At 43.4% G+C, this 12796-nt stretch overlaps 1 long non-coding RNA gene across 1 annotated transcript; it reads left to right on the forward strand.

Moving 5' to 3' along the window:
- The first annotated feature begins 6375 nt into the window (after nucleotides 1-6375).
- Nucleotides 6376-9391, forward strand: LOC103917290. Its single transcript, XR_663620.1, has 2 exons — nucleotides 6376-6482; nucleotides 8953-9391. It is a non-coding gene; the product is annotated as an uncharacterized LOC103917290 (long non-coding RNA).
- Nucleotides 9392-12796: the final 3405 nt, after the last annotated feature.

Here is a 12796-nt window from a genome sequence, read left to right on the forward strand (position 1 = left end):
AGTCCTCTTGTGTGTGGTACCTACTTGTGTGGAAACAGGTCATAAACTCGAGAGTTTTCTGAGAACAGATGGAAACCTGAATACTTATATCTAGAAATAGATTATAATACCCAGACTTCAACCTGAAAACTTTTTTTCAATTTAACTGTCTTGCAAGCAATATGGAGTGTTGAATTATTAGAAGAAACAACCAATTTGGAGGCTTTCTGGAAGATAAATAAGGTTAAAGCTCATACTCAGTAGTGTTAAAGAAAGGAAGAGATAATAGACAGATTTAGGCATGGGGCAAAGCACCTTGAGACTGTTCCTCGTATCTAGCAGAGAGCCTTATTTCCCATGTCTGCAAAATCTTGGACTCAAAATGGTGGGTTGGGATGCAGCCATGACACACAAGTGTATGAATTTCTGTACGGAAATTAATACTGCTGTTCTGCTTTGCTCATAGCTGTTAATGAGCAAGTGGTTGTAGATCTCTTAAAAAATTACTGCGAGATCAGCTCTCACCTCGAAGGTTTCAGCACACCCCAAAACTTTATTTTACCCACCAGTAGCCAAAAACTGCAGGTGCTGGAAATCTCCTTCTAGTTCCTACTGCTTGCTTCAAAGCACTTTCTGCTGACTAAAGACTTTTACCACAGTGAATTTCTTGGACTTCCCTTCAGCCTTCACTGCAAGAGGTGAACAAGTTACTGTGCAATTATTAAATATTGTATAATTTTAAAGAGATTCTGAAGAGTATATGACTCTTCTATCAATATTTGCAAGGGAAAAAAGGCTGAGGCTTTTAAGAGTGAGAAAATATATATCCCCACTTTTTTTTCAGTTCCACTTAGCTTTCACTTCAGCTTCGCTTCAAAATAGTACATATTCAGAAAGTGTAACTGTCCTGTTTCAACACACTCCCTTCCCCCAGTAACATTGTAAAAGTACTTCCTGTATCACGTTACTTGGTGAATTGTCTTGATTACAGTTAATGTCACTATAGTTTATGAGCTCTTTCTTTTCATTATGTATAAATAACACAGGAGATGGATTTGGGTTTTGGGCGGGCAGAGAGGAAGGAAAGGATTACCAGTCCTGGCAATTACTACATTGAAAAGTGTCTCAAAATGCGAAGTCTGTCAGTATTTTTGCTATGCAGTATGTGATACTGTACAGATAAATTCAAAATCACTTACTTTGTGCAATTCTAGCTATGCAGAGCCATTTCTCTTTTTGTGAAGTGTTGCTCACGGCCCTAATCTGTACATTGTCAATCTGTTCTTTTTCTGAGCTTTTCCAAAACAATTGCATGGTCTCTCTTATAGAGGTCATTTCTCGAATCTGTGGCTTTGTCTGTACCCCTCTGGAAGAGCAGATCCCGGTAGTGACCAGAGGCATAATGTACTCTGCATCCCGCTCACCTTCCCCCTCCGTGAGTGTTTTTTTAGAACCTGCAGAGGACCAGAAGTGTGCCTGGGAGGCCGGGCAGTGCTTACGTACGCAGAGCTTCGGCGCTCTCGAATGCCTGTTCCAGTGCCACATGCGGCCTTGCTAGTAGGTTCAGAGGTGAGTTGGCTTCGGAGAGGTACTGCTTGGCATAATGGTATAGACATATTTAGGGTCATGTGTTATTTTCAATGGAATTGGTGTTTCAGGCTGAAGTTTCAACTGCTAGAGTCTAAAACTGCAGGTTCAGGAGAAGGAGAGACCCAGAGACCAGCTGATTAATGCTCAATCAGCTGCTGGAAGAGGTCTGCTTGCCTTTCTGTCCTTTGTGAAGAGATAGCCCCCGTGTGGACTGTAAGCAGTAAGTGTTCCTGGGTTTTCTTCAGGTGGGCCTGAGCGATTTCCATTCCCAGAGAACATCAGTGCTAATGGTGAGAGAAGAACCCAGCAGTAGTATGTAATTTATTAACAAGCTCTAGAGAAGAAGAAACCTACTTTCCATTCTTCTTCTTGAAGAAGAATGCATTTCAGAAAGTGCTGAGTTGCCTTGGCTTGCCTGTTCCAAGGCCATTTGAAACTGATGACTAAGTAGCCCCACAGGATGCTCTTTTGGCCTGGATTTGCGCTGGAACTTGTGCCACAATGTAGGGTACAAGTAAGGCTTGCACCTTGTGAGCAGGAAACGGGCAGAATCCTAACATCTTACTTGAGCTGGAAAAGGAGCATGTCTCCTGTACCCTGTTTTAAACAAACCAACAGAAATAGTCACCCCCTCTGGAACAGTTTGCACTACCAAGCGTGTTGGAGCAAATCGTGCGGAAACAAAAGTTCAAGACATCCGTTCTAGTGATTTTTATGACAAGAAGACAGCCTGCAGCACTTGAAAAGGGGAGGCTAGGAAGGAATTGAGACAAAAGCACTAAGAGTGTAGGAGAAGTGAAAAGGATTAACACCAATATCTATTGACAACATTAGTCAGCATTTCTCCTAGGTCACCTCATCCCTCAGTCTTCCGTTAGCCCAGAGAGCTGTAGAAAGAGAGTTCTCTTTCTGGATAGAGATTGTTGTCAGGCGATTGTATCACTAACGCCATTAAGACTGTACTCCAAGCACTGGAAATGTTAGAAGAGAATCTTCGTTGGTAAATGTAAGTGGAAACCTGTGCATTCCCCTGAAATCATCGTGTTTATTCAAGAGTAGTTACTTGTTTCTGGCCTTGGTCAGAATGGTGGGATATGACAGCTCTTTGTCCAAGTGAAGTTTTAAACACGTGCAGAAATAGTGCTTATTGTATTGGTTTTCATTACAGAATTTAACATATTTCTAGACCTGAGAATAGTTACTATGTCATTAAATATAATTGTTTTGTTGGAAAGAGGAGTGGTATTAAGTATTTGATTTCCCTTGCTGTGCTTTCTTCAGTTACATGTTACAAACCACTCCAAAGTCCTCAAATGAAAAGAATGTAAAGAAAGGTAAAATTGGAGCTTGAATGTTCATTTGATGAAGGTATTGTAAGATAGCACAAGGTTTTCAAAATGTATCCCAGACCCTAAGTGATACTTCCGTGTCGGTTATCTGAGATAGCAGGGATTATGTAAAGAATTTTGTTGAAGAATGCCATTCAGCTGTTGTCAAACGGAAGTACTGGAGAACAGTTTTGCTAAGTATAAATGCGACTATTGTTTTCCTCCAGTTTTTTGCTTTGGAAGAAGTAATACCATTTCTGTTTGTGAAATGGGCAAGGTGAAAACTTGAGACTTTCATTTTGCTTGGGTGATATGCTTGGAAATTTTCTAGCCTGCAGCATTAGTCTGCAGCAGATCCCTCAACAAAGCAAAAGCAACGGCGGATGACAAAACGAGAATCCACGCAAAAGCATTCACCTGGAAATGTAGTTGGTGGTTTAACGCCACACCAGCTTTTCTCAATCTGTCTTCCTGCAGTACTTCTGGATAGGAATCCAATTCTGATGTAGATAGTACATTTTGATAGCTTTTCTTTATCAAATTTTAATGTGCTGTTCTAATTATATCTCACTTGTTTTACCTGCAAACTGTGGAGGGTGTCCAACCCAGATGCTGAATATAGCTCAGAAGAGAAATTGTTAAGGATCTTGCCCTGCCCTAAAATTTAACTTAAAGAAGCACAGTAGCATTACATATTGCAAGCTCTGCATTGTATAAAATTGAATAAAGATTTCGTTTTTCTGAACGCCCGTTTCAGTTTTGTACTGAAGGTATTCCGCAAATGCTAGGCACTGGAGGCTGCAGCTTGCTGAAAGGTTGACCACTTCTCTTGTTTCCTGACATGTGAGTCTTTGGGTCATGTAACCAGCACATGTGGTAGTCACACAATAGGGGAGGGACTGTGTTGGGAGCTGCGTAGGCAAATTTTCCTTCCTGCCAGGCTCTTTTTGCACAAGACCTGACCGGTTTTGCCTGTTGTGTGACACCCGATAACTGCAGACAGGGCAGCCTGGAAGGGGATGGAGTAAAGGAGTGTCAGGTGCTGCTCATTTGTGAGGGCTACATACGATGCCTGCGGCTTGGCATGTGTGCTTTGAGAAGAGTGTTTTTTCAAATGTCGACACTTCAATAAAATAAAAAATTGGAACAAATCCGAATTGTGTGTTGTGTAAATTCTAGTGTGCTGTTCCTATCCAAGAGAAGCCTTACGAAAATTATGTAGGACCATGTTTTCTCTGACAGAAGGGTTATGAAATGCCCTTAACACAAAAACGTTGTCCAGCTCATAAGAAACAGTAAGTACTTGGATGTTTCCTGACATCAGTGGGGATGCAGCAAATACCTGAGAAGTGAATGAGCTTTAACATTCTTAACCAGGTAATGCGAGGAGAGCACATTAAATTAGAGAGCGCTCATAAGGGTGGATGCATTTACCACGTTTCTTGGATGTTTACCTGGGATAAAAGATGGAGCCAGTTGCTGAGGGAGGTGGCATATAGCTAAATTTCTTGCAGAGTGGGATGCTGGTACCTTTGTGTATCAGTCAAGGCAGGTTATCACAAGCTTCCTACTGGTCACTTAAAAGAGGGAGAACAATCAAGGAATCGCAGCGTTTGCTGTCCCCTAGGTCTTGCTGTAGAAAACTCTGCTTAGTACCAGGAAGAAGTTGCTCCACGTATGGGAGCTGGAGCAAATCTTGTTTCTCCATCATGAAGAAATGCTGCGTGGCATACGTTAGAGTCACAGACATAAATATTTCCTATACTCCATTCTGAATTTGGATGGCGGGCGTCGGTGCTGTTCCGGCAGTAATTGCTTCCCAGAGGTAGTGGGCAGCGTGGACTTGGTGAGAACACACAGAAAACACCCACTGCCTCAGGAGTACACCTGGCTTACCTTACTCACGACTGGCAATGTCACAGTGCGCCGTTAGAAGGTAGTGCCCATGTATGTTTAATTCACATTGAAAATTTTTATTCTGTTGCGTTAGGTGTGCCTTAAAAGTATGTAATTTGGGGTAAGATGTAATTATACGATCTAGTCTGCAGAGGGCAGAGCAACACCACCGAGTGTTACAGTTCAGGCTTCTGCTTCACGAATACCAGCTCGTACTTCTTTTTTTCTGGAATAATGAAGGTTTACATTCAACCGACCAAGGCTTCTTGCGTTTGTTCTCTAATGGTGTCATTACAAGGGGGGTAGCCAGATCTGTGGCATCTCCATTTCATTTTTGTGTGACTTCATCCAGATGGTCCTCAAGTGGTCCTTGACCAATACTGAAGCAGATTAACTTTTTTAGCCGTCAGCTAAAGAAGCATAAAAAAATGTGTGTCTGTGTGTACATATATAGAGAGATATATATACACACATAAGTGTATGTATGTTTATCCTCTAACAACATCAGTGGAAGTACTAAATTGCCTTCGGGATTTACCTTTCACCCTGCCCAAATTAAGTTTCCCTGAAAACATTGTTAAGCAGTTTTGGCAAGCAGAGGTTGTGTACTTTAGGATCTCATAATGCCCAACAGAAAATTTGTATAGCACATCACTCAAGATGTGAAAAGATGGCAGATCTTAGAAGGAAAATGGTAAAAGGCCAAGATTTAGAGTTACCAAGCAATTGTTTCTATGTCAGAAAGCCACGCAGAAGACCAGAGATGCTGCAGAGCAGTCTGAGTAGTGGCAGTGAGAATCGTCCAAAGACCTGCATCCTGCAGGTCATCGGCCATGAGCCCTGGCTAAGGTTTTGGTGAAGGGTGAGTTTTAAAACATTGTGTCAGCTGCACGTTTGCAAACACCCCGCCTCCCATGAACAGACACACGTACAGAGTGGTTCTTTCACTTTGAACGCTCTTCTGATTCCTTGGGAATCCAGTAAGTCTGAATGTACAGAGCAGATTTACAGTGGATGGAAGTAAACGTGATCTCCGATAACCGGTGAAGTTGTGTCCATTTCTGTCGAAGTGATGATGTGCTTTTAACTAGAAGCACAAACATATCTAAACCATGAAACTAGAGTTTGCTTATTTTACTGGTAAAATAGGGAGTATCATCTAAATTTAGCCTAGTTATGCCACAGGTGAGTGATCTCTGTAACACTTCATTTTTTACTTCCTACTTTCCCTCTAATAGGAGAAATAGTTGAACAAAAATTTTTAGTAGAGAAAATAGGAACAAACAAGGCTGCGTAGCACACTGTGAGAGGTTGCACACAGAAAAGTTCTGTGAAAACATTTTTTCAGGCAAGAAAGAAGACATTGTTTTTTGTTTGCTTCTAAACTAAAGAAGACACACCTAAGTGAAAGAAACAAAAATCGCATTCTACAGGGGGAAGTTCAAATGCCCACAAAAAATTGCCAAAAGCAAGGACAAAAATCCCTATGGGAGGTGTCCTTTCTAGAGTCTTTTAGGGTTGCAGTTCCAGGGGCTGGCCCAGAAGATGGGGGTGGATCCACACCCCCATCCGCTGCCCTTCGGTCACTTCCATCCCAGGAACCTGCGCTGCGTAGGGAAGCAAAGTGCAGGAGGGACTTGATCCTCAGAGGGTACCTGCTTGCTTCCGCATGAGGATGTTGTGGAACACGTGAGCTGACTGTGGTTCACTTGGGTTTGGGGGTTTTTCCTCTGAAATTTGTGAGAAGGGTTTCCTGCAGTATTTTGAAACCTGTTTCCTGGTGATAGGTTTTAGATACAAAAGCTAAGACAGTCAGATATTATATTTAGATATTATATCTAAATATGAGAGCTATATTATATAGCTCTTATATTTAGATATAAGAGCTAAGATATTCAGGGCTGCTAAAAACTTCTTAGCCAGTGGTTTATAACTATTATTCAAATATAAGCAAATTATCTTGAAGTTTTTCGTGAGAGTTTAGTGAAACTGAAACTCTTACAGCCTCAGAGCTTATACTAAAGAACTGGGAGGCAGAGAGGAGGAAGGCATTTTCATACTGGTCAAACAAATGCATAATATTCTAGCTCCAAGTACCTTAAATGTATCTGTTTAAAAATGCAGTTGTCTACAGAGGGGAAAAAAATGTTAAGTAGCTCTTGAGTGGTGGTAGGATACTTAAAAAGCAGCCATAGAATTTTTCAATCTCTATTTAAAGGTAAGCAATATGGCCTTACTCTAAGACAATGCAATATATGCGATAGTAATTAAATACAGTGAGCATACATCTTTCAGCTACTGCAAAGCAGCTTTGGAATAGTCAGCAATCTGACCATGCTCGGAAGCCCGTGTCCTGACCGCCCCGATGTAAACAGCATTCACAGGAAGGGGGAAGCAGCTACCAGAGACAGGAAGGTTGAATTTAGCATCAAACTCCTTATCTAGGCAGAGCGGGCTGCTCAGGATGCTGGTAAGAAAAAAATGTACAAATCGCTACAGCAGACTGTGATAGCTGCCTGGCCCTTCCTGGGAAGACCATTCACGTCGATGTAATCAGGGTACAATCTGGCGCGTGCAGATGGGTTTAGGAAGAGATTATATCCTGGGGCTGGTTATCCAAAATAATGCTTACCACGGTGTATTACGGTCTCATTCAGTCTCGGTTGCCATCACTTGCAGGAAGAGATTGATCTGTGTGCTGAAGTAGGAGGGTGTGTGTCTTTTAAAAATAAAAACTTTATCATAGTAAGAGTTATTATTAGTCTTATTAGCCCTAAAGAAATATAAGTCTTTCCTGAATCCTAATACGCACTGCAATATCTGGTTTAATTTTCAGATTATAGGTTTTATATCAGAGCTGGCACAGCTCTGGTTCCAACCAGAGAGATAAAAGCTGTTGCAGCATTCTTTTACGTGCTTTGAATCAATGAGGCATCTTGTTTACAAGTGGAAGATAAGCGACTTCAAAACATTCTTTGCGGTGTAGTCAGTTGCTCATTAACATATGATGCCCAGTTTCCTTTTGATTTCTGTGTGTATCTTGGGAAATCCATCTGCTCTGCGCCTACAGCACAGCAAGGCACCGTTCAGCCAGTACATGCTCCTTTGTGGCTGAAATGAGGAGTTAACACAAAATCGTAGCGTCCTCTGCATTGATTTTCCTATGAATGATGCCTCTTATTTCTCCCGCCTTCCCCAAAGTATACTGCAAAATTATTTCAGATTTTTCTCAAAACTTTATTCAAGCTAAGATTGAGACCTGGAAACACTTTAAAGCAGGCTTTTAGTTGCATCTTCCCACATATGTCTGAAACACCTCTTTTCATTTTTTTTTCCATGCTAGATATATATTTAGTTCAGTAAGGAAGGCTGGAAACAATTAAACTATGAAAAAGGAGAGTGGTATAAAAGTCTATCCATGTCCTGAACGGCAATAAAATATATCTGTCCTGGGTAATTGCAAAAAGAACATTCTGGGTTTGAATTGCTAAAACAAGTTAAGCCAAGAAGATATTGGGGTCCATCTGTTCTGCTAGCTGAATGTGGGTACCGCACATCACCAATCTCCTGAGCACAGGAGGATACGCTGACACAGCCGTCAGCAGTCTTAGCACCGAGTATCCAGCCAGGTGCTTCACGCCAGGGTTGCTAGTGTAAGCTAAAATCCTTAATCTCTCTGCTTTTTGCAAAAGATTTTTTTCCCCCGTGGTATATTGGAAATCCCTCCTAAAACCTGGAGAGCATTACTTCTTTATAAAGAATATGTTTGTAAAGTGGATAATTTCCAGATGTCAAATGGTTTCTCAGACCTTGCAATAACAATTCACTACTCAGGGTTCTCGGCCAGCGCTGGGCATGTGGTTACCTTGGGTATTTTCAGGATCCATCGTAAGGCAAATGACACCTTTAAAGAGGGGAAAAACAAACAGCCTAATAGGCACCTCACGGCAGAGAGCACCTCATCAGGTTTGTCCCAACACATTCTCACGTCATTGTTCGATAGGGTAACAGGCCATAAAAGAACGAAGCAGCTACTTTCCTTTTCTGTCAGATGTTGCAAGTTACTCATATTTCCTGTTCTGCCATTTAAAGGACTAAGGGCTGAAAATGGGAGTTCATTAACTTGTCTGAAATGAAATATTTTCCTTTCTTTCTACAGCCACGTTCGACCGAATGACATAAACACAGGCCTGGAAGGCATCTCCGAGGAGCGGGTAGTGCCTTCTGCCCTGAGACAGGACTACCCGTACTGGAAGCTCAGGCTGAACCCTGGTGCAGGTTGCCACCAGAAATCTCCCCCCTGTCTGCAGGGGAGCTGGATATAGTATACGTCAAAGAAAGAGAGACCAGGAGTTTCCATGCCGGCTGTCCAGCAGGTCCTAGGAGGGACAGGAGGAACACCCCTCTCTCCCTGCTGCCTGATGGGTTGGGCTGTATTTTAGCCAACAACAGAAGTACGTGGGAGAACGCGGGAGAATTTCAATAAGCTAGCACCAGTGGTATTTAGGCACCGAATCCCTCTCTGTATTTTTGACAGTCTCCCCTTAACTGAGCACATCACACTTCAAGCATTTAAAAATAAAACATTGCTACCCACACTTTTTTTCTTTCCTGTCGGCTGTTGTTTTCTTTACAGACTTGAAACTATGCTTATTCATCCTTCAGAAAAAATCTTATCTCGGTCTGGACGGCCTGGGAAAAGCTCAGGGCACGCTTGCAATGCAAATTTTGAAGAAGTAAATTTAGTTTCCCAATGAGTCTTACCAATTCAACTGTTGCATTTGACAACCATCTTTCTAAACTTTTGATGAAGAAAGAGCTCGCTGCTCTGGGACATGCAGGCTAGTGCTGCAGGCCCTAACATAGCTTTGCGCCCCAGGAGGTCACAGGCCACATCTGAGAGGCCCAAGAAGGGTAACTAAGACAAGCAAGTCTGTTGTCAACAGCCTTAAATTTGCTGTGCTGGAGTCTGTACTGCTGGGGAAAAAAAAATGTAAGGGTTTGGAGATTGCAAGAAAGGTCTGAGAGCAAGGCCACAAGTCAGGCAGCAGCAGCTGTTGTGTTTTTCAAAATACAAAGGCAAAGTCTTCCTGAAATGCAAAGGTGTTTGCAGGAAAATCTTTTCACTCTAATATATTCTGACTCAGCACCAGTATGTAAACTATAGACCATGAACATACTTACTTACAAATGTCCTCACGTGAGTTCCTGCCATCCGAGTAGGTGTGGGTGAGCACTGAGGAGCCTGCTTACTGGAAAAGCACACCTGAGGAGCTCCCCTCGCTCTGCTAATTATACTCTAGGAAGCTTTGATGTACGGCACCAACCCATCCTGCCAGCTGCTGCGCTCCATTTTCTTCTTCGGGCACCTTAAATGCATAGAAAGGGGCTCCCAGCAGGAGCTCCTCGGTGGTTGCTGCCAAAAGAATACCAATGGGTTTGAAAGGAGAAGGAGATGCTGCCTGGGAGATGAAAGCCAGCAGAGATCCTTCCATGTATCCTCCTCCCCTAAATCCCACACAGGTAGCAGGGATTTGGGGCTCTCTTTAGTCTGGAAGAGGAGGCTCAGGGGAGACCTTATCGCGCTCTACAACTACCTGAAAGGAGGTTGTAGCGAGGTGGGTGTTGGTCTCTTCTCCCAAGTAACTAGCGATGGGACGAGAGGAAATGGCCTCAAGTTGTGCCAGGGGAGGTTTAGATTGGACGTGAGGAAAAATGTCTTTACTGAAAGAGTGGTTAAACATTGGAACAGGCTGCCCAGGGAAGTGGTTGAGTCCCCATCCCTGGAGGTATTTAAAAGACATGTAGATGAGGCGCTTAGGGACATGGTTTAGTGGGCATGGTGGTGTTGGGTTGACGGTTGGACTCGATGATCTTAGAGGTCTTTTCCAACCTTAATGATTCTATGATTCTACCTTGTAAGAAGAAGGAGTCTGTCAAGCCATGAGTGCGCTGAGCCTGGGGAAGGCAGATGCTGGCAGCCAGAGAGGCGGAGAAGAGGAGAAGGAGGAGGCAGGCTGCACTTTTTAAAAAGTTCAGGAAGTTCAGACAATGAGCAGTCACATGCATTTCTTACCTTTTAAAATCTCTCCATAAACTGCTAACAATTAAAAAAAAATTAAAGATCACACCTCTTAGCGAGGAAAGCAAAAAAAGATAAAGAATCTAAGAATTAGAATAAGCTACAGCCACAGCCTTAAATCAGTGTAAATAAAATGTGGTCCTGACCCAGAGATTTTTCAATCTTATAGCCTTGAGAAACTATCTTCATTTGATTCATAAAATAAATCAACATGATGCAAACAGCATCAGGAACTTAATAGTTTTGAGAGGAGTTGATGCTAAAATAAGGTACGTGGGCACTGAAACGCCTCCCAGCAGGATGGCCTGACGTGCGGTTGCGTAATGGGGATAAGTACAGTATTTCTTTGGAGCATTAACCTGAATTAAAGGATGAAATGGCTGGGCAGGGATCAAGTGACACTCCTGGTCACTGCTGAGGCCTTGATAAGTATTAGAGAAATTGCAAGACCATCATTTAAATACAGAAACTCTGACCGAGGAGCGCAGCAGTTTTCTTGCAAGGGATTTCTTCTCCCTGCAGGACCAGATCGGCTCTCAGGGCAGCCGTGGCTGGGAAGGAGGGGGTTCAAGGTGGGGTTCAGCCCCCCCCCCCATCACATCTGCACCCAGTGCTTGGAGGGCATGGCTCCTATCTGGCCCTGCTTACCCCGTGGGCTGCAGTGGCTCTCTGCAGAACCGAGTGGTGCTTTCCAGGGGCAGCAGCTGGACAAAGCATGAGGGACTGATGCAAAACCAGTTTATTGCGCCTATTATGCAGCTGTGTCAGGAGTGACATACTTAAATCCCTGTGCATCACAGTGGGGGAATGCTCCCCGCGCAATGTTGCTTGTTGTCAGTAATCCTCTCAACTCGCTGCTCAAAATACAGCATGTGGCAGTTGCTGCCACGCCATGGAAAAAATGTGGTATGCACCAAAGTTACGTAGAGCCTGATCTTCATCTGGGGTCAGGCCATGTAAATCGGGGCGATGCCTGCCGCAGCCGGTCCAGCCTTCTGGAGGCATTCCTTCCCCTGAGAGCAGAGGCAAGGCCACACACCAATGGGAGGCACTGCTTTAAATCTGGAGCCCTTCAACAGAATTATTCCAGATTTTCATTGGAGAGCTAAAATCTGAATTTAGCCAATAGCACGTACACAAATGACATTTGTTTGAGTTAAATCCACCAGCTTTGCTTCAGTTTGAGAGATACCTCCAAGGTACAAACCTCTCCACATGCTTTGCCAATTGAAAATGGATTTTAAGATGCTACTGCCTGCATAGGACCTGTAACAAACTGTGCCCTTGCAGAACTGCCTTATCTGGCAAACAACACTGCTATCATCAGCACAAACTTAACCCTGCCATCTCCGTGATAACACGCTAGATAGGCTTGCTGCAAAGGCTGCCCACCGGAGTGGTATTAGCCTTCTGTAAAGGGAAGACTGGTCTTTGTGTAAGTGTATTTTTAAAGCACATTTTCAAATTATAGAAAAATGACAGTCAAAATTCTTGCCCACTAGATGAGGATTTTGAGGCTCCCAAGTGTTGGCTCACTCTGTTTCCTCACTGCACCAGCAGCCCCAGGTCTACCAGCTTTCTTCTGCTGCTGACGTTAATACAGCCCCATCGTTTTGTTGCGGTGACTTTCATGCTTATAACTTCTTGATGGGATGAGCAGGGCTGGCACACACATATCCCCTCAACCATCACCACTGCTAGCTTCTGGGGGGGCTTCTGCTCTCAAAACCAGCTCCCAGAATTGCAACAGAATAAGGCCTGAGTCAAATCTAGGTTCAAAGGGGGAAGAGGATAAAACCAGGCTCACTAGAGATAAGCCTAGGGGTAGCATGCCAGTGCTGGGGGCGAAATGGATAGCCCAGCTCAAGTGCATCTACACCAATGCACGCAGCATGGGCAGCAAACAGGAGGAGCTGGAAGC

The sequence above is a fragment of the Pygoscelis adeliae genome, unplaced genomic scaffold, assembly GCF_000699105.1.
Source record: "Pygoscelis adeliae isolate BGI_AS28 unplaced genomic scaffold, ASM69910v1 Scaffold145, whole genome shotgun sequence".
Taxonomy (NCBI): domain Eukaryota; kingdom Metazoa; phylum Chordata; class Aves; order Sphenisciformes; family Spheniscidae; genus Pygoscelis; species Pygoscelis adeliae.